This window comes from Neopsephotus bourkii, unplaced genomic scaffold, assembly GCF_033783945.1.
Source record: "Neopsephotus bourkii isolate Nb327-2 ecotype Australia unplaced genomic scaffold, CSIRO-AGI_Nbou_v1 NB_1388, whole genome shotgun sequence".
NCBI lineage: Eukaryota > Metazoa > Chordata > Aves > Psittaciformes > Psittacidae > Neopsephotus > Neopsephotus bourkii.
This window is the reverse complement of record NW_026901866.1, coordinates 1656186-1682012: the sequence shown is the minus strand read 5'-3', so window position 1 is coordinate 1682012 and position 25827 is coordinate 1656186. Positions and strand designations below refer to the sequence as shown.

The 25827-nt window shown below is 38.7% G+C and overlaps 1 long non-coding RNA gene across 1 annotated transcript; it reads right to left on the bottom strand.

Moving 5' to 3' along the window:
• Nucleotides 1–10566: 10566 nt before the first annotated feature.
• LOC133219956 (uncharacterized) lies at nt 10567–25412 on the bottom strand. The gene is made up of 3 exons (XR_009727583.1): nt 24256–25412; nt 12658–12704; nt 10567–11256 (listed from the first exon to the last, which is right to left on the bottom strand). It is a non-coding gene; the product is annotated as an uncharacterized LOC133219956 (long non-coding RNA).
• Between the last annotated feature and the right edge of the window lie 415 nt (nt 25413–25827).

Genomic DNA, 25827 nt, shown 5'->3' with positions numbered 1-25827 from the left:
TATTTAAAGATTCTAATCATAATCATGCATATCTAAGTAAATACCTTGAGACTATTTAGCATTCATAAACTTCTTTATGCTAATATATTTATATATTCTAATATAATACATATATATTATGTGTGCATATAAATATATCTACATATATAGCTCTATATACACACCATGACGTGTTACATCCATTAACAGAGAGTCATCTATTGTAGGTTTGCATCTACTGCAGACTGTTTTATAACTAAAAGTCTCTTTCCCCTTCATATGTACCAGGTGTGATAGAAACTGACCTCACTGAAAAAGAAAGCTAAAATTTGCAACCTTAAATCCAGACTTCTCATTTAGAAATAAAATTTCATTCAGTTATTTTACATGTAAAACAAAAGTTATATATGTGTCTGTGTATGCACACATACGTATTTATGATTACAGTATTCATAATGGTGGTATGGTAAGGCTGAATGTCTTTTTGAATGCTGGAAAAAGACTCCACTGACGTGACAAGTGAAAGCTAGCCTCAAGTATTCTCTGCATGCAAACTTCTTGCTGGTAGAATTTAATCAGTGTAAACATTTTTCATTTTCATTTCCAACTTTCATGTAAGAGAAAGAAAAAGGGTCACTAATAATAGGTAATATAAAAAGATAAATTACTTGAAATCAAATAATGTATCACATTAGCTAGTGATTTTTTTTTTCCATCAGGATTCTAACCATTAGTTCCAGGCAGCAATATTCACTGTGTCAGTTCCAGGTTTCCTGTAAGATTGTGTCTGTGGTAATCACCATCCAATCAGTGGCACACTGAAAAGATTTTCTAGACGTTAAAGGCTAGGCTTTGATTAGGCTGAGAACAACCTCTGCACTCCAGCTTAATGGTGTGGCCGGGACACAGGCTCTGTGAACCGAAGTGGAGTTCACACCCAGGCCTGAACTCCATGGCGTTGGCCTGTCAGTCTGGGCAGAGGTGGGCAGAACTGTCCAAGTGACAACCTCCAATTCGCTTAATTGTGTTTGCTACGACCTTTTCCAGTGAGACTAGATTCAGCTGTTTAGTTGCATTGAGGGTGAAGTAGACTCAATGTAAATGGTGAGATCAATTTAAAAATACCTTTTATTTTTTGAGAAAATGATATTTTGTGCATTGGATTATTAATATAAAAATGTTCTAGGTTACCTAATAGATCTGGAGGGAGGACATTATCAAGAATTTCCCATGCAGCACTTCACATTGCTCATGAGGAAAACAAAGTCATGCCTGAGAGTCATGGGTCTTAACAGTACTTGTTTCTTAATGACTGCTTGGACTCAATTAACATTAACAACTTCTGCTTCATGTCACTTGCCATCTGCTAGTCCTCAATTAGACCATCCTCTGGGATCTGAGCAGCACAGCTCTGCCTCAACTGAGGCAGGCTTATTCCCATGGTTGGACCCCAAGACTCCCATGACAGTGCTCAATGCTGGAAAGGTTGCCCAGAACAGCTTTTACTCCAGAAGGACTATGTGGATAGACCATGTTCAAAGTGATTGGCAGGAACCATTCCCTCAATGAAGGCAGTGCTTGTACCAGGGACCACTGGGGTATGATGGAACAGAGAGGATGGATATTCATACACTAGTATATCTGACGGGAACTTGGGCAGAACTGCGCACTCTATTATGCTTCACTATTTTATCACTCCTAAGAGCTTTTATGCCAGTGCTGTGTGTCAGAGCAAGTCCTTTGGTAATTTAATGCCATGGTTTTATCAGCCTAAATCACAGACGTTATCTAATAGCTTTATCTGCTGCTCAGCTGGGTGGAATTTGAACAAAGAGAAGATTTTAATCCCTTTGCTTTATAAGAGAACGTTATATTAAAGCACTGTATAGAAATATTCCTTTGGAAAACTTCTCAGTACCTGCCCAGTCTCCAGAAGTGCCTTTGCAGGTAGAGAGATGGAAAGGTTGCCATATAAGAAGTGCAGTTCTGATGGAATTTAGTTGGCTTAGGTCTTCAAATGTTGCCTTTCAAAGCCAAACTAGCACTGCAGCAGCCTACTAGAGAGACATCAAGCTGGAATAATTTCTTAAGCAATAATTTGCAGCTAAAATAACCAAGCAAGGTTTAAAGTTATATGCCTGCATTCTAGAAAGAGGACTGAAGTTCTTCTACTCTTTGGAATAGCAGTATAGTTTATTGCTGCCTGATAACATGAACGTGCTTATAGGAAGTAACTGAGGAAGTGACCATTTATGCTGCCGCTGCCCAAAAGTCTAGAGCATATGTTTATTTGTTTATCCACTGCAACAATTGCTTTGTAAACACGCAGTGTATTCTTGGAGAGAAACAAGCCAGTAACTCTTAGCAGGGAAGAGGGAGCCCACTTGCGTGTCCCACCCAACGAATGAGGCCAGCCATTGTTTGAGGCTGCATCCTCTGTTATCGCACGGGGGATCTCAACCCATTCTAAACACAGCCCAGAAAACCACATTCCTGTGTCAAAGGTCATCATCCTCTGAGATCAGATGACAAACTGAAGTAGGTGAAGTTGTCAACAAGGAAGTGTCCCATGTTCATGCTTGTGTCCATGCTAAATTAAAAGCATGAGAAATTAAGCAGAGAAAATGATACTATAGCAAAATTGTTGTTAAAAGGTTGCAAATTCCATTAAGCATCAACAGCACTGAGTTCAGTAAGCAGAAAAGTCATCTTTCTGTCTCTCCCTCACTTCCAACTGCAGCATGACTCAGAAGAATAAACAATTGAATAGATTTTGTTAGATGCCAGTATGCAGATTTGTCTTGTTTTTTTATTACTTCAAATTTCATTCAGTTCCTTGTTTGTACCACAGACAACAAAATAAATTCTTAACAAATGCAATTGTAAAATAAAATTTTTTTTTTGCATATGTTTAACAATCAAGTGTCCTGATTTTTAAAAGATTTCAGCCACAGACCATTTTATTACATGTCCCTGCTTCGGTGGAACTGTAGAAATTGAAGACAAGAAAGGGAAGGGAGAAGTAATAGGAAAAACCATCATAGAGTTGTTCATGGATCTAGAGGTTGAAAGTGCATTCACAGCAGGTGTGTATGTGCTTTAGAGATAACCATACCAGTAGTAATGGTTGTCATAGTCTGAAGTGAAGGGGAATAAAAGGAGAGGTGGACACCACTGACACTTCACTTAAACCATCAAATTTGGGCTGCATCTCTGTGCAGGGCAGGCTTCTTTCCAAATGTTTTGTGCCCTTTAGGGCAGGCAGAAAATATTACTCCTTGTGACCTTTTTTTTTTTTAAAAAAAAAGTGTAAGTAAAGTTTGCAGTATGATATTTGTATGCAGGGATTAGCTCTTGGTTTCTTCGCTTGGTACCTTAGGGTATATTTTTAAAGCACTACATAGAATTCTAGTCTCACTCATCAATTTCTATTGACTTTAAACCTCATGAGTCACTTTGACAATATATCCCAGAGGCTTTCTATCTTATATTGGTTTTATTTAAATTTCCCTGCTTTTGGGGCTTATTTCTGAATTTAGGGTTAGCTTACACAGAAAGCTGTCTTTCAGGATAATTTTCTTAGCTTAGAGATGTTCAGCTTTCACGCTAGTATTTTCTATTCTGGTTTTCCTTGTGAAAAAAAAAAAAAAAACAACAAAAAAATGAAAACCCAAACATTTTTGTTAGTATCTGCAATTTCTTTGCTTATTTGGTTTATGCATGCCAGCAATGGCTGCATTACCTCAGTGCCACTATGCATGGCCCCCTTGTGAATGCTATCGTAACTTACGTGTAAAAGTATTCACTCAGTAAGTACTGTAGTGTAGTACTACATAGTAAGTAGACATAGGAAAGTATTTGCGATTTCTTTTTTCTCTGCTGAATGGCTATTCTCTCCTAAGAAAAAATTCCCCTCTGATTTCCTGTATCAAATCTGTCAGTGATTCACATGATAAGATAAAGTTTTATGAAAGTGATATGGTGCACCGTATGAGCTGGATGCACGTTGAATCCTCTGTCTGGTAATCTGTCAAGGTGTCCAGACTGGTGGATTGGACATTATTTGTGGCCCTCACATAAAAGTTACGTCAAACAGAGAAATTCACAAGGGTGAGAAAGACATTCTGTCTGTCCCTAGAAGGGATTTATTCTGATTCACTTCATTACTCCTCTAAAATGCCACATAAATAAATAGCATTAAGTAGGAGAGCTCAATGAGAGACAGGTCTCTGTTCCGCTAAATACGGATGGCAGCTAGAGTCACCCTTAGTTCCTCTCACTGACTGGTTGCACCAGGTGGGCTAAAAGGCATGGCAAAAAGCCAGATATCTTGGTGCCAGAGAAATCTTGGTCAGTGTTAGCCACTTTTTCCAGGCTGTGCCATCATGTACATATGGGCATAGCATCAAACAAGCACTGACAAAAGACTAAGTATTTCCCCTGAAGTGCTTGATAGAAAATAAACAGCTGGAGCAACTGTCAGTAAATTCTTATTTCCTCAATAGCATTCTGGTAACAATGGGAAGAGGAAGGAAAAGCCGAAGAAACAGTACATCTGTTATAATTGACACAGTAGTCTCATTTCCCATCTCATGACTTTATGTGGCCATATGAGAGTATGCAAGCAGTGATAAATACTACCATTCCTAAAGGCAACTGCTCTCCATTTGGGTATTCAGGTGACAAGGCAGTGAATATTCAGGCTGAGCATTGTTTGCAAAAACATTTTCTGCTTTGCCATGAAACATCAGCTGATCTCCCATTTTCCCAGTGTCTGACTCATCGAACTGAAAAAAAGCTCCAGGATCGGTAAGCATATTGAAAACATGGAGCGATATCAATGGAAGTATTGCAGTCGGACAGAGAAAATAGGGCAGCCTTTCCTTAGTGCCTGGCAAGGTCTAGGCCATATCTACAGCATACATGATATTGCTGCACATGATTATCAACAGTATTATTTTCATTAAAAGAAACATTTTCTCTAGCACCATTAACCATTTCTGATTTGACTTTTGAATCAAATGTTTTACTGAACTCTAATTAGTGTAGATGTACTGCATTACATTTGGCTAGGGAGCTGGATATCTTGCAAGATAAGATTTTGTTAGTACTTAAACGTATTAAGTGAGTTGATGTTATTGTATTCCATTCCATTTTTATTGTGCCTTCAGGTCTGGTTGTTTTCCCCTTCAAAACTTTCTAAAGCATTGCATCTTGTTTGGATCAATCTAATGGGCCTGTAATGTCCTTGCCCTCTCTTCTTTTCCCTTCCTTGCTATGTGACATGTGGCTACTACCTATGTGATTTTTCTGGTACCCTTCAATTTGATAACTTTATTGCTAATACTTGGTATCAGATGTGGAAATTTCTGTGGCCCTCCTTTTGAAATTCAGTCAAGAAGCTGACCTAACCCTTCACACATGGGGATTTGTTTCCACATCCAGACAAGTTCTATATCCTTTTCCCAATATTTCCCTGACTACTTTTATGAACATACCTATATGTTCTTTAATAACTACCTTCTCCTTCTTGTATAATGAACCTAATTTTATCTTTCCCTGCCTTTCAGTTCTATGACTAAAGGCCATTGTTTTAATTTCCTTTGACTATTGAATATATTGACTTTATTCTTACACCTCCTGACCAGTAAAATACTTGTTTCTTGGCTGACTGGTGCTTTTTTGTCATTTTCTTACCTTCAGTAATGTATTTGAGACTTTTCCTACGATCTTCTGCCTTAGTGGTATCAATTCCAGATAGGTTTGGCACCTTTGACTTAATGACATTCCCACTTTTCTAAGAAAGATGTTTTTTGAGCATTTTTGACTGACTTCATTAGTCCCCTCACTTCCTTAAAGTTTGTCCTTTAAGTCTGAAGGTTTCACTATTATATGTACTGTAACTCTCACAGTAACAATAGCGTAAACATCCTAAATCTGTAAACATCCATGGCAGCTTTGAATTAGGTTACTGATGCACTGATTTAACTGTAGCAGTTAGGTTTGCTCAGGCGAACTTACTGTTTCTTAGGTAGGTTTCGCAGCCTGCTCTGAGCTCCAGGCTGTTAGTGCCCAAGTTTATTACAGACTGTTGAGTTGCAGCCTATGCTTTTTGTTTGCTCTTCCCTTCCATTTAAATGGCTTCAGATCATTCAATTCAAGGTTATTTCCTATGACCAAGTTCTTTTATAAATGTCCTCGCTACTAACAAAACCAAGCTTAAAATAGAATTCTGTCTAGTTGTTTTAACCGCTATTTGATGAAAATATCTATTGGTTATTGTACCGGGGAATAGCTAGCCTCTGAATTATTAGTGGCATTTCTCTCAATCCTTTTGCTTGGAAAGCTAATGTCACTTACAATTTGTCTCCTTTGAAAGCCACAAGTTTCTCTTTATATACTCAGAATCTCCTCTAAATAGTTCTCGGTCAGAGGGAGAGTGGTTTTGACTAGACCTCATTTTGTCACTTGTTCCTAGGCAATGGTCTCTGTTTTGGCTGCTGCTTTTTCTATCATCTGAATAGTTGTCTGTGTTTTCTCTTAAATATCTTTATTTCTCCTGTGATGGAAAAGTTGCATCACTTCTTCCTGATCCAAAAGAAAACAATAGATGACTATTTCTTTGGTGGACTTTATGCTCCAGCTTGGTACCCTACGATTATCTCTTTGTATAGCATCAACCCTGACCCTAATGAGCTAATTTCCTTTTGTATTTTCTAACAAGTTTTTGCAACACTTCTCTATATATCTGGCAGAGATGGTGGCTGTCGCAGTGTCTGTGGGTACCTTGAGGAGTGATTGTTATTGATTTGTGGTTGAGAGGCACTTCAGGGATGTGCTTATAATTATTGCCAAGTTGAAGAGTAACAAAGAAAGTAAGGGAGAGTTCTCTCAAGGTCACAGAATAAACCTCATCCTTGTTCCTATGCAGTGTTTGCCCTCTGACATTGCTTCAGTGAAAATCAGGTGAAAAACTGGTTTCTTGAGGAAGTCATGCTTTATTTATGGAATTTGGTTTGCTGTTTATTTATTTATTTAGCATTCTCAAAAATTTTGCTGGAAGGTGGTATATTGGTGCCTGGAAGCAAAACCGGAGAAAATTCAAAGCACAAATTTAGAAGTTTTCCTTGCATATTCATATAGAATATGATATTCCATGTTTTGTCGCTGTGTTGAGGATATTTTCTGCCTCAATTCACAGATAGTCTGTGGGTAAGTTTTAAAAAAGGTGGTGGATCACCAGCCACTCTGTTTAAATAAATGTGGGTATTTTTGAGCAGTCTTCTTTGATGCTAATACAAGCTATTTACGTGTAGGTTGGCCATTACTTATGTATCCACGATTTTGATTCCTTTTTCCTTTCCTTTTATATGTAGGGAAAGGCAAAAAAAGAGAGAGAGAGAAAGAAAGGAGACACAGAAAGTTGAGACACTTCTGCTTTGATTGCTGATAAAATGTTTTCTGCAGCAGTCACTGGTGTTCCAGGAGGCAGCAGAGAAGTTTAACCACCACCATCAATAAAATATTTCAATGGTTTATAATCTCAGAGAGAAAGTCCCTTTCAAATTTGTTGCCTCTTCCTATTACAAAATCTGCAGCTGGCTCTTCAGCATGCTTCGCCTGATATATTACGTTAATCAGTTCCCTTATTTTTGCTAGGCAGCAACCACTCCTCAAAAACCCCACCTAATTGAGTGCACTATTTTGGGGTGTTTTGTCTTGCAGCTGGGAAGCCAGACTTTTTGCCAGTAATCTGTAGTCTCTGCTTATGAATGAAACAACTTTGTAGCTTCCTCAAGCTGGGTTTTTGGAAGCTATTTGTCAAAGCATCTTCATAGTTCAAGGCAGAAGCCTCCACAGAGGAGGTAGTGAAAAACATTCGATAGCTAGTAGAATTTGTTGATACCAGCTTTCCTTGTTTTAATCACAGAGGTGGTCTCCTGCTGAGAGTTTTCCCCTTTATATAAATCTTTGGAGAAAACATTCCATGTCTCTCTCTTGTAAGATGTTTTGGATGCTCTAGATTCTTTCTGAAAAGTCTTTATTCTTCTGTGACGTGCTTCTTTTCCTTGTTGCTTTTCTTTTTGTTTGAAAGCTATACATATTCAATAATATTTTTAAAAGTTTAAATTAGTCTCTCTTGGGTTTTGTTTCCTTCAAGGTTTTAATTTTCATCGAATTTAACAATCTGTGTGCCATTAAGGTTTAGTTCTTAGCTGTCCCTGCCCTTTCACCTTTATAAGAGCAGTCTTCTGGTAGCTAGTGTTTCACAGTGGTGGAGAGATTGCAGAAATATTGACATGCGCTTTCCTCCCTCTGAAAAACTGCCTGAGACAGATTTGTCTCAAGCCTACTCCATTTCCAATTTAGTCAAGCCACTAGGCTGCATCAGTAATTCTTCCTCAGTTAAGATTGTTTAAAGCAAAAACTGTGTTTTCCTATTAAAGTATCTCCCTGTTTTCCCCTAGAGAAGCCTTGCTTCTAGGGATTGCAGGGCTGGTTGCACAGCATTATGAAGTATCAATTTTTCCCTCACCAGCCATGAATAAGCCTGATCACAGCCTTCAATTTGATTATGAGTGTTTGGATGAAGGTTGGTTGATGGTGGAGGAAGTGTATAAAGCATGGCTATTTCTGCTCACAGACGCTGGTGATAGTGGGTATTATAGTCTTTCTTTCCAAGGAACAACCATTTTAAGTCTTCTGTTAGTGCTCTTGCTGCTTTGGAAGATGCCCAGGACTGATGGGCATAGGGTCAACAGGCACGCCTCTGCTTGAGGAACAGTGTCAGAGCACCTGGGGGACCATCCCCACTGCAGGAATCCCACGTAAGAACTTTGCCATAAAGTACTGAAGACAGGAAGCAGGATGCTAATGCCAGAGCTACCACAATCACCAAATGCAGCAGGACAGGATTTCATGCAAATTAAAGGGTTAGAAATTTGGTAGGCATAAGTCTGAAGGAGGAAAACACAGTGACTGCTGAAAATCTAGAGCTGGTAGAGCTCTAATCAGAGGCAGTAAAAGTCTGATTACTTTGTCTTCCTCGTCGTCTAATGCCTTCTGTATATATAATGAAAATTTGAAAATTTCAAGGGAAATAGTTACCACTTCTCACTTTGAGAGCATGGTGCTTGCCACAGTGCTGAGGCCACAGAAGGCAGGCAGTTATCTAATGGGTTGCCTTCTATGTGGATCTTTGCTTACTTCCTATCAATAAATAATGGTCTAAGAAGATAGCCTTGTGGTATTTGCAGCTGCTTCTGAAAGGCATGTTTTCTATTAAAAATGCAAGTGAATGTAGAGCATTCCCAAAGGTTCTTGACTTTGGTAAAAAGACCCATTACCCAGGAGACAGTCTAATCTTTTAAACTTCCTTCCCCTGAGCCCGTTTTTTAGATAATCCATCTTTGCCTGCTTGCATACTACTCTTGATAATGAGCCTGTCGTCACATCAGGTTAAAATGTATCACTACAATTAATTTATTTAAAATGTTCAGAGGATAATGAGAACTAAGCCCCATTTTAAAGCTGATCAGGCAGTGCAAGAAAAGAATCTAATTCTTTTCATGAAAACCGACAGACTTTTACTTCAAAACCAACTACACTTCATTAAAACTGTGATAAAAACCTGCAAAGTAGAGCTGAAATATTGCAGCTGTGAGTTCTCCAAAGTAAGAGAAGAATTTTCATATTGTTTCAGTATGACACAATGTGTATGTAATAGATTAACTCTATTTCCAGCATATTTGGAACTGAAGTATTGATTTTCTTCCTTCCTGTTCATATTAACTAAAGGAATTTGGAACCAGACCCAACAAAGGAGTTTTAGGAACCTTAGGTAGAATTTAGGTAGAATTTAGGTGCCTATATCAAATGTTTTAGTGTTGAAAACCTCTGCTTCAGTTGCCAGCTGATCTTGAAGATGTCAGAATTCTTACATTTTGATCTAAAACTTTCCAGGCACTTCTTTCTTTCTTTTGTTTTTCTTTTGCACAAGCCCCAAACTGTTGCAGTTCTGTGCTCATATCTAATCAAAATCACAGACTGGAGAGTGGATGCTGTTCTTCTCAGGGGCTTGAGGCTGTAGGTATTTCTGGAATGCATTTAATGTTCCTGACCCCTCTAAAAATAGATCTGTGATAGCCACCACCTTCTTTTAAGGCATAAGAAGAAGCATGTGTCAATTCTTCTACAGTACCCTAGGAGATTCAGGTTTGGTCCCTTCCCTTACACCACTTGTGGAAATCAAATCATGTTATCAGTGCATGGTAATATTCTGGATGGGGGAAAGGGAGAACTGAAGAGAAGCAGGAAAGATTTCACTGAGTTAAGAAGGAATAACATAGGAACATGGTAGAACTTCAGCTTCCAAATATCTCTTTCAGTGCTTAATGTAAACTACTATTTTATATTATCTAGTAATTTTTTTATTTTTATTTTTTTCCAAAGAAATTGATTCAAGGTTAATAGGATTTTAGTATTATGGTATTATTGTATTATGGTGGTGTCTTCCTATAGAATGGGGTTTTTTTTTTGTTTGTTTTGTTAATTTAGTTGATTGGCTTTAGGGCAGAGGGGTTAATTGCCTTAATGGCAAAAGGAGAAATAAAGTTAAAAACAAATACAGGAAGTGTAAAAGAAGCACAGAACAATGTTAGTGTCTCTCATGTTCTTGTAGCTTGCAGCAGTAGTTTATCAGTTAAACTCTATAGGAAAAGTAATAGTACCAGAAATACGATGATCTCATCTGGATGTCATGGAAATATTTTGTGATTCAGGTGGCAGGTGAAACTCACTATCCTTTCCAGAAATAAGTGGTACAAACATATTAAAATTCTAGAGGTATAATTTTTATGAATAAACTTAGAGTAAGGTTTCTTATTGTTTAAAACATAAACATTATAATTTCTCAGCTAGTAATAATTTCCCTAAGGGATCCATCCTAAGGGATGGCTTCAGCAGCCTGGCAGCCTATGTGGTTAGAAGCTTTGACACTCAGAGACACCCATAGCATGGCATTGTGGAAAAATGACATTGTAGTTACTAACAGTTCCATATGTAATTATGGAGGTATTTATATAGTGAAACCAACTTATCAGACACAGAGGAGGTCACTACAGGGGATGGCATTACATCTGGGAAGCAAGATGATGTTGTGTAGCTTTTCTTCGTTACAAATGCAGGCAGTGTAGTGATGATGAGGACTTGGCTGTGCTGGATGCCAAAATAGACTCATGGAGTCCATAAAGTCTCCACAGAGTCATGGAGAGACATCTGCAAGACAGAGTTGCTGCCACATGAATCATTTGTAGGGTTCTCTGTGAAAACTGCACAACAATGCCAAGGGAATTTAACTAAAATGAAAAGGGGTTGAGAGCAAAACAAAAAGATTATTATAACACTTTGTGGACCTGTAGTATTCACCATTGCTTTAGGTTTGATGATTTCATCTCTAAATGAATATGGAAGAATTATAAAAAAGAACAGAATAGGAAAATCAAAACAAATGTTTCACATAACTTCTGCATGAAGCTAGAGTAGGATGACTTCAGGAACAGGATAGACGCCCGTGATACCATGAATGATATGGAAAATAAAAAAGAATTAGTAAATCTGTCTTGCAGTATAAAGAGGAACCTTATGAAATTAGGTTTTAAAACAAACCTAATTATGCAATTGTATGACTTCAGTTGTAGAACTGAAGATGTCTGATCCAAAAAAGGGTTGGAGCAATCTATGAAAATAAGGAATGATAGTGTGATCATGTCGTCCAACATCTAGCTTTGCAAGTCCTTCTGTTCCTGACCTACAGAAGGTTCATTTGACTTGGTTTTGCTCTGACCCAATATGGATTTCTCAGGTAGAGAGAAGGCTGAAAATTGTAGTTGCCTAAAGAACCATGCTAATGATGCTCGTGAACATAAAATACTAGACAAAATGGCTTAGAGAAAACTGTGAAAATTAAAATAGAAAACCTCTACAATCTTTCTCCCCCATCCAATCAAAATTTGTGAAAACTTTCTAAGTCCTAAAATTGAAAAAATGCAGAACTGCTCATTTCCAGACATGCTGTCTATAGCTGGTTTAAAGTTACTTATGATTGCAAATATACACACTTATGATTGGTAGAGTGCTGTAGGACTGCTGTGAGACAGCAGTATTTTTTAATACTGCAAAGCATAAGGACAATTAGAAATATCACTCCCACTGTGGAAAGTTTCTGTTTCCCCTAAATACAAGCATTTTCATACACGTCTAATCAGGATTAAGCCACTCTCTCAGGCTATGGATTTAATCATTGGCTTGTGAAAGGATATTAAAAATCACTGAAAATATTACTGAATTCATTGCCTCATCTGCCAGTACGTAGCACCTGAACAAATGCATTATTTCCCTTTCGAATCATGGGTACTATAGATTGTCTTTCCAGTAAATTTGTAAACCTATAGAGAGAATAATATAATTTGTCCCTGTAAGTCATATTCTGAGTGAATGAGCTTTTGGAAGTGGAAGTTCTAGTAATTTATATTCACAGCACCTCAGTTTGAATTTAATGAGGATGCTTCTTAAAACGGAGCCATGACAGAGTCTGGATGGCTTAGCCAGTGCTCAAGGAGTCACAGGATGTAAAACTATTATTATGGTTACTAATAATAATGAATAGAGTTCCTCAACATCTATTTCTGTAGATCCTTCCTTGAGGCTGAAAGAATGCAACTTCCCTACCTTGAAGCAAGTGAGAGTTCAGATTATTAGAGCTGTGTGAGAAAAATAAATACATTTATTTACTTTGTATCTATATGTACTGGTAAGAAACTTTCTCTTCTTTTATGCGAGCACAGCGCTGCAAGCTCCTGAGCAGTCTTGGTACGTGTTCGAGGAGGATGCTCATAATTTTCTATTAGTCAGTTGGTATATTTGAGCCCTTTATGATCTTCTGAGCTTTTGGTAAACCCAAGGTTATGTACACTTAATGGTGTCAATGCATGAAACTTATCTGTCTTTCACGGAATTTTAGCAATAATGGAATTTTTGTGAAACAAGCTGAATCACTGACCTGAATTGTAACTTCTATCTAGGTTCCACTGCATCCAGTAGGAACTTACCTGTTGACTTCAGTGACATGGAAAATCACTTCATGCGAAACACTATAAAACTCACCTTAATTACTCTGTCTTAAGTTTGGAATTGCTTATTTGGAATAGCCATTGCACAAATCCGTCATCTTTTTCAGTTGGGGATTTTCAGCTCAATTACATCTATGTATGTAATAATATAATGTAGAAAATCAGTGGAACATTGCCCCTGGAAACATTCAAGGCCAGGGTGGACAGGGCTCTGAGCAACCTGATCTAGTTGAAGATGTCCCTGCTTATTGTAGGGGGTTGGAATTAGATGATCTTTAAAGGTCCTTTCCAACCCAAACTATTTTATGGTTCTATGATTCTAGTGAAGCTGTATCATTGTTCTGTCAATGACAGGTGTCCTGGGTTCAGCAACAGCAGTCATTTTTTCTCCTTCTCAGTAGCTGGTGCAGTGCTGTGGTTTTGACTTTCAGCCTGAGAACAACGCTGTTAATACTGGTGGTTTTAGTTGCTGCTTAGTAATGTTTAGTCTGACCAAGGACTTTCTGAGTCTCATGCGCTGCCAGGGAGGAGGGGGAGCCAGGAGGAAGCAGAGACAGGACACCTGACCAAAACTAACCAAAGAGGTATTCCATACCACAGCACGTCATGCCCACTATATAAAGTGGGGGCAGTTACCCAGAAGGGCTAGATCACTGCTCGGGTTGGGCTGATTATCGATCAGCTGTTGGTGAGCAGTTGTATTCTCTTCTCTTGTTATTTCCCTTATCATTATTATCATTGGTGGTAGCAGTACTGGTTTGTGTTATACCTTAGTTACTGGACTGTTCTTATCTCAACCTGTGGGAGTTACATTCTTTCAGTTCTCCTCCCCATCCCTCCAGGAGCAGGGGGAAGGAAGGGAGGGCTGAGGGAGAGTGAGAAAGTGGCTGTGCATAAACTGCAACATCAGGGAAAAGCACAGTTGTGGTTTTGGTAAATCTAAGAAAGTGGGTGGACTAATACTTAATAGGACAATATTTTGGGTTGACCTGGCCCTCTCTTCAGCTAAAAACGCTTTCTTGAGAACTGAGAGGCATGATAACAGTGCTGCTTTTTTAAATGTTCATGTTGAATTATTCATTGCATTTTAATAGAGAAAAATCATATGCAACAGGTGTTTTTCCTCTGGCTTGTTGAATTGCAGTATAACTAGCCTCCAGTTATTGGCCTCAGGGAAAGAAGCAGTAGAACAAATCAGCCTTATTTTAAAATAATTACTGCAATCCTACAGTGCCTGTCAGTTGTAATTTTCCCATTTTATATCAATGTTCAGTAAATGTACAAATAGGACTCTGAAACTGGGAGAAAAAAAATGTAACCTATTAAACAAAATTTGAGAAAATAACTTGTGGGTTTAGTAAATATGATTCCAATAGAAGTGAAGGGCCCATTCCGTACATTTTATTAAAATGGCAACTGCCTGTGACAACCTTTCAACAATGTGGTGCAGCTCTATGCATCAGTTAGGTCAGTGAGTTAAGAGGCATGGTCTTTTCAGAAGTGATACATTACTCAGTGAAGGCTTAGGACACACTACTGAAAAGCTGCTGTGTTCCTCATGTTTTTAAAGTCTCTCCCAGCTAACATATTAGCAGGACTGTAAGCTGTGCACTTCTGATCAGCTGCAATACACTGCAGCAAGATGTTGCTCAAGCATGCAGCTTCCTTAAGCTGCTGCAGTGTGAGGTAGAGTTGTTCCCTGTAGTGGACTCAGAATATGAAAAATTTAGTCCCCTGTCTTCAGATCTACCCAGTGGAATGTAAAGACAAATGAAGAAATAGTTCAGGATTAAATTTGAAGTTATTAAACTTAGGTAAATGTGAAGAGGACTTTCCCAACCATAAAACCAATATAAGTGTTTTTGTTACTGTTTGCTCTTGTAACCCCAAAGCTGATAATTTTTTAATAACCTATATATCTGCAGTGTTAGAAACCCAAGGCCAACTTAATTATGCTTCTGAATGAGGCTGGGAAGATTTTGCTCCTACTTTAACAATTAAAGATGCTCTCACAGACATGGACATAAATTGTTTATTTGTTTATCTTCAGAGCAGATAGTGCTACCCGAAAGGTGAGATAAAAGCATATTTTCAGATTTGGAGAGTAATGTGAATAAGAGATTTGTTGGACAATAGAGTAAAAGATATGAAGCTTTGTACTACCTATGTTGAGTGGCAATAGTACTCATCATAGCTCCTTTCATGATCTGCAGTATTTTCAGTACTGTTTCATAATGTGAAGATTGGACAATATACTAACACATAGGCAAATGATAACTAATATATTTATTCTACTCCTTTTAATTCACGTATTTTGTTATTTTGGTACAGTCTGCATGTTAGCATTTTAAAGAATAAAAGTATTCCACTTAGATTTTTTTCACATAGAACATTAAAAAAAAAAAAAAAAGAAAAAAGGTACTCCTTGCATTTATTCAGAAATAATAAAAATTATGCATTTAAAATGTTAATGAAAGCTGATGAGAAATTTAATAATTTTGTACATTTATTCTTCAGATTCTTCACTAGCCTTGCATTAGTGAAATACATAGATAATGAGAAGTAGAAAATAGACTTCACAGTTCAATTAAAGATAAACCAGAAGACACTTTAAAGGTTTTCCTTTCAATTCTATTTCTATCCTGTATCTCTCCCTCTCAGTTTCAGAGGGAGGCAGGAAGTCAAGGAGTTTCTGCTCTAACAAAAAGGCACTTCCAACACATGCATTCCCATTTCTCCTTCTTAGCTCCATGTAAACATTTTTTCCCTTTCCTTCAGCCTGCAAGGAGACACACTGTGGGACTGATTGTCAGTCCAGAGGAATTCTCTATGCCCGTCAGTGAGATTATCATGAGCTTCCTTTGAACTAATTGAATCACCACTAAAATCAGAATCCAGCTCTACACCTCTGACAGGAGATGGAATAGCTGAGCAAGATAAGGCATGCAGGAAAGTCCTAACACACTGCCCTTTTCTGCCTATTTTCCTCCTTTGGCACTTTCACAATTCTTCCTGGAAGGTGGAGCCACTGGATCTGAGAATCTGATATTTACTCCAAACTGAGTTTCAACAGAAATAAAACCCTATTGAACAAACATAAGAGATGAGCACTTAGAACTTGATGCCTTGTTCTTCTTGATTGTATTCATAAAGGCACCCATTTTTTTTCTGCCAATTAAGATCTTCAGCAAGGTTATTTAGAATTACAGAAGAGATCTGAGTTATTTTAGTATTATTTTCTCTTGAACAAGCTGGAAAATGTGAAATGTTTCTTACCATTTAAGTCTTTTCTTATGTCTCTTACTGTTCTAATGGTGAATGATTTTCGTTACACTTTGAAACAACTACATCAATTCCAGTTTTCATTAATCTAAGAATGCCTATACATACAGACTAACATACCTTCTTTGGAGAGATGGTCCTCCGTTTATAGGACTTTGCCTCTGTTAGAAACAATATGACTGAGGTCCTTTTGGAAATCTGGACCCTAGTGGGATACTTAAAACTACTCAACACTAGGAGTTACTTAAATGCTCAGCAGTGAGTGCCTATGTGCATCTTCAGTTATCAAAACTAAACTTCTTAAACACCTGAGAGCTGGAAATGCAACTCTGAGTCAATTTTCAGGAATTTTCAAAATGAAAATTAGGCTACTAAAGTAATTTGTATGTCTTCATAAGTTTTACTCTGTAGCCATTTTTCATGGTTTTGATGTATTGCATCTGTCAGCTACTAATTAATTTAATGAATATATAGGTATAATATTTCTTTTAAACTCAAAATATAAACCCTATGGTATTGTCCCACAAACACTGGTTCTTATTTCAACTGTACATGGTTTTTATTCTCATCTTTTACCAGGTGTATCTGTAGAAGGAACAAGCAAGCAATATGTACAGTCATTCAGCCAGCATCTACTTGTGACCACAACGTTTGAATTGTTCTCAGAATACTAAATAACCATGAGGGTCCAAAAGTTATGTGCATGCTACCTTCTGCTTGGATTTTTAGCCTTTTGTGATTGGGGTTTTTTTTTCCTTTTTTCTTTTGGGTGCTTGAAGCAGCCAGTGACAGCGTATATCAACTGTGTGCTTCACTGGAGAGGAAGATGCTTGGGAGTGTGTCTGTCAGTACTGTCACCTGCTGTAATTAACAGCATGCTAAGAGCTGTAAGCAACCTGGGAAGCTTGATTGCATCATGCATCAAGGAAAGGAGAGTTCAAGACTTTGTGCATCTTTTTAAAAGAAAAAAACCCAATATGGCCAACCAAAGAAATAACTTTAGATACAGTCCTGGGTTCTCTTTGTCTGATAAAAAACCTGGGTTAACAAAGTAAGTAATGAAGGTGATTTGAGAAGAAGTGTCATTATAAGAGATAAATTAAATAAAACAAGTGAATGATAAAATTAATTTACACGTATTTAAACTATGGTTTGATTTGATCATGCTCAGTGTTTCTGGTTCATTATGATTATAGGGTATGATTTCCCAGCTCTTTACTCCTGATTTATGCTAAAGAATGAGGTATACTGTCGGTTTCAGATTTTCTGTTTTAACTCAATGCTAAATTAACCTTAAATTATGGGTTGGATTACATTTCTGATTCCTAAAATTAAAACTGTGTTTGAGAAGCTGAGAGGGGGCGAGAGAGAGAGAGCAAGGGAGGGGAGGCAAGAGCATGATGTGCTGCTCAGACATCTCTAGTAGGAACTGTCTCTAATGCTGGAAGCAATACATTACACCTCTATCCCTACTTCTCTTTTTTATTTGTGAATGTTTGCCAGAGATTATTATAACACAATTTCTCATCAGAACTGGAGTTCTATCTTATCAAAGTGTCAGCGTAAGGGCAAATTTGATGTAATATGGCTAGACTGTGAGCCCCTGTTTGACAGGAAACTCATTAGAATGAAACCTGTATCTTTAGCTAAAAAGGTTTTGTAAAAATTATTGGGCAGTAAGGGACAGATTTTACAGGTACTTAAGCCTTAAACAGTTTAGTGTGGTCTCCACTATTACAGTTTTCAAAAGCATCTGCGTGTCTGGCAGTGTTATTTTACCAGGAAGCAGGCACACAGGCATTTTGAAAAATCATAGTGATTTTTGTTTCTGATGTTACTGCATGCCTGACACTACAAAGTGTACACAGATTCTCAGTTATGGGGGCTTCACAGAACAGCTACACTGAACTGTTGGGTAGCCTAACTCCAAACAAGCACAACAGAAGGCCAGTACAGAAAGTCTGCATTTTTACGGACTCCAACTCTCATTTCACTGCTCTGAATCACAGCATCATCCCCACTTACATCACTTGGCCTTGCAGAATAAAGCTGAACAGTTTGGGACTGTAATTCCCAAAACCACCATTAACACAAGTGATCTCACGGACTTCTACTGGGGCCAAATCTTCCGCAAAGTGCTGTATACTCTGATCACTAATTAATACTTTACCTATGCCTATAAGTTGATCATTTACATCAGCAAAGTTTTTACTATGCATACTTTTCCTCAAGACATGCATTTAGTTAATGGAACTAGGGTAAATATTTCATAGGACGACAGTAGCAAAACTGAATGGCGAACACCTTCACTGACATTGGACTTGCTGCCTCAACATTATAGTGAAAGACACACTGGAAACCAGTGAATGGATGAGTAGTTACTGTTCCCTATGAAGCATTATGCTGGTAATCGAGTCCTGGCCCTGAAGTGCTTCTGTAGATAAACCACTGTCTGTTGGAAGTCTGGGGGTGTTTTGTCCAGGGAAAAGCTGATGGAATGGTCCCAAAGAGCAGTCATCTACAGGAGACCTCATGGGTTAAGGTCACTGCTGAATTTGTATGGGAGAGGAGTCAAGGACTGAGTCAAGTGACTGAGACGCTGGTACTGTTGATAGTCATTGTGGGCAGCTGCTATGATGAAAAATTATAGGCACATCTTTGAAGGGGTGTAATTTTTTGATCTGAAGTGGGTTTTTTTTGGTTTAGAAATAAAAGGCAAAGCACATGTTTAAGAGAGTTTCTTTTTCCTGCCACTGAAGGGATGTAAACATGAATTTAAATAGTTTGTTTGTTTGTTTTTCCATGACTCTGGAGCCTCTAACAAATCTCTACTGTTTCTTATTTTTCTTTTGTTTTAGAAGTATCTTAAAACATTTAGTGTTCATGGAGTATTTTCTCCAGAACAAAGACTGTTCTGAAGGAGAACATCAAATGCTAAAAAACTGCATGATTTAAATTCGTTTCTTCTAAAGGAAAAGCATTTCCTCCTTATTGAAAGTTTATGAATTATTATGCATTCCTTTCTGTATCAGCTCTTTGCTATTCCAAGAACTATACTGAGTAACCAAAAATCAGAAAAAGAAAACAGCCAGTTATAGGACAAAACTCCCTGAAAGAAAAAAAAAGATTATGCAAAGTAACAACTAACAACTGTCTTCTGCCAGGTCTGTTTTTTAAATTAAACTTTGTTTTCTTCTCTAGAGCTGTGACCAGACTTTTATTGCTAAACTGAGGTGTTTCATATAAGATTTGAATAATACAGTAGCATCCATTAGACTCAAAAGGGTACATTACCCTATGTACAAACACCATGATTGGTGTTTGAATGCTTGCCTATGTAGTCAGGGCCCCCCAGACAATAGCACCTTGCACTGTGTGCACTATGTGTAGGTGATGCCATGTTGAAAGAAGATGTACATGCCATTCATTGCTGTTTGTTGTCATTCCTTCTTCAGGATGATTCACAGGACTTAGAATGAGGCAAAACTATGTTTTGTGTAACTGTATGTCACTACGCAAATTCACTGGCTCACCCTCTAGGTTGCAGTCAGCATAGTAGGAAAATGCTGTTTACCAGCTTAATTATTAGGGCTTGCTTGTGAAAGGCAGGTCTACTTGAGCTTTGTCCAAGGGTGCAAATTTGGCTTTAAATGTACTTCATTTATTTAATAAAAACTTCTGTTGGATAATTCCGACCCTGATTTTATGGCTGTGTGAACACATTTCTGTTACTTTCAACTTAATAGCTTTTCTAAATAGTTTTTCTAAAACTCTTTCATCCCTGATCATTTTGAACTTCCATGATTTCATCTGTGGGGATAAGATTTGGTAGAACTGTGCTTTGAAATTGGTCTGTAAATCTGCCATGCAGTTCACCTAATTGCCCCTTCAGTGCAGAGTGCAGCTTCATATTATATACCAGTCAGATGCTAAAAATGACAGTCCTGTTTTCCTTGTCTCTGTCCCATATATTTCCACTCCATCCCTTACATAAAATCTAGGCTAAGAGGTGACAATTCAATTCACTGGCCTGACAGTATTTTAGTTGTTATTTTGCACTATCTTTGTTTTTTGTCTTGCTTTGGATGAGCCATATTTGTGCTAAAGTGGTAAGCTGGTCCAACTCACACTACAGCCAACAAGTTAGTAGGCTGAATGTAGGCAAAACGAAGAGCAGATTACTTATGAAACAAAACAACAATCCAAATGACTGTTCTTTACTCTTGATATTAGCTATGTCTGGGCCAAAGTCCACTGTTCCATGCTGCTTGAGCCAGCTGCATCTACATTGCCTGAAGCAGCAAGCTTTGAGCTGCATTGGGTTTGATCTCTGAATCTTCCCCTCCTGTTCCTCTAGACAAGCCAGTGTAGGGGTGATAAGAGATTTTTGCATTTAAGTAAAATAATGCAAAAGTATAAATTTAATATAATTTGAAGACAATTAACTGCCTGAAGGGCCTTTTAATTATTTTATTGTTAGACTTTTTCCCTAGATTGAAATACAATTGGTGTCAATAGAATCATGTGAAGTCTCTGGGATATGTAGAATCATAGAATCATAGAATAGTTAGGGTTGGAAAGGACCTTAAGATCATCAAGTACCAACCCCCCTGCCATGGGCAGGGACACCTCGCTCTAAACCATATCAGCCAAGGCCTCGTCCAACTTGGCCTTGAACACTGCCAGGGATGGAGCATTCACAACCTCCTTGGGCAACCCATTCCAGTGCCTCACCACCCTCACTGTAAATAACTTCCTCCTTATATCCAATCTAAACCTCCCCTGTTTAAGTTTTAACCCATTACCCCTTGTCCTATCACTACAGTCCCTAATGAAGAGTCCATCCCCAGCATCCCTATAGGCCCCCTTCAGATACTGGAAGGCTGCTATGAGGTCTCCACGCAGCTTTCTCTTCTCCAGGCTGAACAGCCCCAACTTTCTCAGCCTATCTTTCCCTATGTACCTTCATCAGGTAAATTTACAGGTATATTGGAATATAAAGACAGTGACAGCCTAATTTATGGGGGGGGGGGCATTAGAATCTAATAAAAAGTGCAATAACAAAAACTGTTGATATGATTAATAGAAACTTCGTGTTTATGCAGAGAATAAGAATTTATATTTAATTAGGTAACTGGAAATATGCACAACTTTTACTATCACTAGAAAAATACTTGATGGAAGTCAGTGAGGGTAGTTGGTTGTGATTGTCATTTGTCTGAGTTTGCCAAAAGAGAGAGTTCACTAGAACTAAAAGACAGCAAGTATTTTAAAAGAAAAGAGCATATCACTGTGCAGTTGCTTCTTTATCATTCATAGCATGGGATGCATATTAGTCATCACAAATGCTGTGCTGGGGGAGTAGATGCTTCAAAAGCTTTCTTCCTCTTCTGGAAACATCTTGGATGGAGAGCATAAAAGGAAACCCCTAGAGAAGAATAAACCATCATGTTTATACGAACATCCTATTGACTGACTAATTGGAAGGATACTAAAAAATTCCCAGGAGAAACGATCTAGAGCTCTATGTTTTTTACTGACAATACTTCTTTTTTTGTAATGACAGAGAAATGCATTCAAATTGAAAATACTCTGTATCAAACTTCTTAATATGACCATGGATTCAAAATGAACCAGTGACAGGGAAGAAAATGATAAAATTTAGCATGTGTGAGAGAAAAAAATTCCTGTACTGATGTTGTGGCCCTGAGTTCAAAGTTGCTTGAATACTTAAATTTCTGAGTTTATTTCAATAGGAAAAGAATCAAATACTGTATATGATGAACAAAATGATAATTCTGAAGAAAATTAATGTCTTCTTTACAATGCTCTATCCAAAGGATTGGGCTCTGCTCTGCATTTCATTTTCATGTCACCTTCTATTACAAGAAAAGTACTGCAAATGCAATGAAAGCAATGTCACTAAGGAAGAGCCCTCAAGCAGAAACTGAGGGGGTTTTGTCGTTGCAGTATAAAACATGGGAAAATACATGAGTCTTTCAGGGAAGGAATAGGGAACAAGCAGAGAGCAGGTTGGTGTATCCAGCATTTTAGATTTCCAGAGGATTTCTGCACCAACCATTGCCCATTTTTCATTCAGTTTCTGATCTCTTGCCCCTTCTGTCTCCCCTCTCTCTCTCTGTCAAATTTCTTTCTTTCCAATGGAGACCACTTCAAGGAAATTTCAAGATCATCTTCAGGAATGTACTGTGTCAATTGCCAGCTATTTAGAGCTATCCTACAAAAAGTACTACTTAGCCTTTGTTATAAAAAGTTTATCCGATTATAGCAATATCTGCAGAAAAAAAGCCCTGTAATTGTTACTAACTGGAATGTGATACAGATGAACCATATCAGTTTATTTGCATGTCCAGAAAATTATTCACACCCTTTTTAGGAAATTATTCATACCCTTTTTTTAAACTGCAGTTTTGGTAAAAATTAACAGTTATGAACTTGAAATAGATACAATTCTGTCCCATACTTTTCTTCATTTCAGAGCCGTCTTTGCAAGACAAGTTACAAGCTTGTTTTCAGTATCTTTACAGTGATTATTTCTTACACACATATTATGAACTCCCAAGCCTGAAAAGCACATTTCAGTTTATAAATTCAGTATGCTGTACCTGTCCGCTAGTAAATAAATATAAAAGAATATTCAATTCAACAATACCACATATCCTTTGTAATCTTCCCAGGGAGGACATATGCAATATGAAAGATTTATATGGATTGGTTTCACACAGTATCATGCTTTTCTTGGCATTACACTTTTTGATAGCTTGGGTATGCAACATCAGTATAGCCTAAAGTTTGTTTTCATCTGGAGCTCTTCTACAGCTCTGTCTATCATATAAACAAGGAATTAGCATGGCTATTTTCAAACAAAATATGCTTACTCTGAAGGTCTTTCTAGCTCTGACTGTGATTGAACAGCATTCTTCTATAAGTCCCTGTGTTATTTCACTTCATCCTAGCATTTCATTTCCTTTGTCATGATTTGCATGGTGCGGAATGAGAGGGGAAAAGCCAAGTAAGCTGTCCTTTCTCAGTGTCAGGCCTGCTTGCTTCCTGCTTCCCAGCACACATCCAGAACCTAAACCATGGTTCGAACAGGTGTCAGCAGCCATATGGCAAGAGACAGACAAGTCTGACCTGAAGTCTGTGGTCAGACTTATTTATTACAGTGACGGTGTGCTACATTTTTAGCAGGAACAGTTTTTCAGAGTTCATCTGTTCTGTCAAACCAGAGCATTGCTGATTTTTGGACAGAGCCCTAGACACCTATAGACTTCATTGCTTAGGCACCAGAGTGTGCTGGAGTGCACCTCAGGCCCCCTTTCTAAGAACCTGTGCAGGCAGAGGTGCTGCACATCACACACAGTTGCATCCCAGTGCTGCCTACAAACAGGACATCGTAACAGCGGGTGCAGCTCACTTGCAAGTCTGCCAAATCTTGATAGAATCAAAGAATAGAATCATAGAATAGTTAGGGTTGGGAAGGACCTTGAGGTCATCTAGTTCCAGCCCCCATAGCTCCTTAGATCCCACCATGCCCTCACACCTGGTACTCATTCACCATCCTCAAGTATACACATTGTAAAAAGCCATTCGGTCCCACCTTTTTGGCTACGCAGAAGCAGCAAATCACCAAGGAGCAACTGGAGCTCAGAATAGTCTCAGGCACTCATCAGTACAAATAGAGATGAGGATTCATCTCTGCTTTAGCAAGGAGGTTTCCTGACAGGACTCTGTTCTGAGCATGGCAGAGCTGCTCTGCTTACAAAGATGGCTCTTTACAAAGCTAGGGAGAGTTATGATTTAAGCTCGAAGAAGAGAGATGTGTCTCCAGAATCCAAAAGACTCAGCTGTAGCTGCTTTCTCCTCCTCTCACCTTCATAAGGAGCCCAAACCATGGCATTTGGACCAGCTAAACATCTGAAAAGGAGCTGAGTTGTGGTGAGTACGTTTAGCGTTTTGGGAGTGGGGAGCAAGGTTTTGTGACTCTCTGCTTAGATTTGAGTAATTTGATAATGATGGGCAAGTTCTAGCCAGACAAAGGCAAAGGTAGGACATACCACCCTTGAGGAGAAAGGGAGCCTTTCAAAAAACCTCACCCCTTCCCTATCCATCTGCTCCCCATTTCTCCTGGACAAAGGGGACTTTTGGACTACTCATGGAAGAAGCCATTCTCTGTGCTGGGGAGAAGCAGTGATAGGTACAGCAGGTTGGCCGGCAAGTCTACCTGGTAGCAAGCTGTGCCACGGCCAGCTTCCTGCTGTGACTGACTACGGTGCTAGAAGGCATTTCTTTCCCAAGAATCATCGACTTTCCTAGGCATCTGCAGATGACTTGCACACACAACCCTCCTCCCCCCTTCCTGTAGCAGCCTGGATTAGCTGCCATGGCAGCATGTTCAAGTGGTTCTATGCAAAGGCTGAATGCAAACACACTATTCAGATTGGTAAACAATCACCTGGCAGGTCCCTGTTATGATTACATGGCATGATCTGGTCGTGATCAGGCCCTCCCCACCCTAGCTACACATCTTGCCAGGCACCTCCCCCTTCTTCTGGCCTTGGCTTGAGTCATGGGCTTGTTGAGGCACAAGTTAGCATCCTTCCCCCTGGGAATTTTCTACATATGGTTCTGGTCACATTCTGGTTGCTTCACCTCCTCATTGCTATCTCACTAATAAAACAGGGTATGGCTCTGCAAAGCAGCAGGTAACTCTAGGAAGGGGAGGTGGGTTTCCTGGCTACCCACAAGGACAGTATGACATGTTAGCAACTGCTGCTTTTTTGATGTGTAAGCAATCTCAGACAAAGGGAGAATAGTAGGATTATATGCCAGGTTTGAGTAAGGGCCATGTCTGACTCAGTTTTGTTCTAGCTCCTCATGCCACCAGGTCCTTGGCAAAGCACTCCATTAGTATGGATCACAAATGTGTATCCTCTGAGAATAAGGAAGTTTTGGAAGGTAATGGTGTTGGTAACACCCTGTGTGGACACTGACAGACTTGCTAGGTAGGACCATATGATCTAGCCCAAGGACAGGATTATCTGCAGGACAGGTAAGTAACTTGATGTTAAAAAATGTTTCTCTGGGCTGTCAGGAAGAGAGTGCCACACTATGTGTGGCAAAGAGGACAGAATACCTGGACAGAAGAAGGCGAGCATGATTATTATAACTGGCCATGGCACCTGAGCCGCTTGAAAGTGAGAGAACACAGAAGCACCCTTTGCAGGCACCCTGTATTGGCTTGTTAACTTGGCTGTAGGTGACTGGTAAAATGTGACAGCAGGTTCCTCAGTTTTTCTGCAAAGAGGAATGTTTAACACTAGATTTGCATTGTGCACACATATGCTTCATCCATGTCCAGGCATGCAATAGCTAACAAAGACTTCTGGCCATGTCAGGTCTGAAGTGCTGTGTG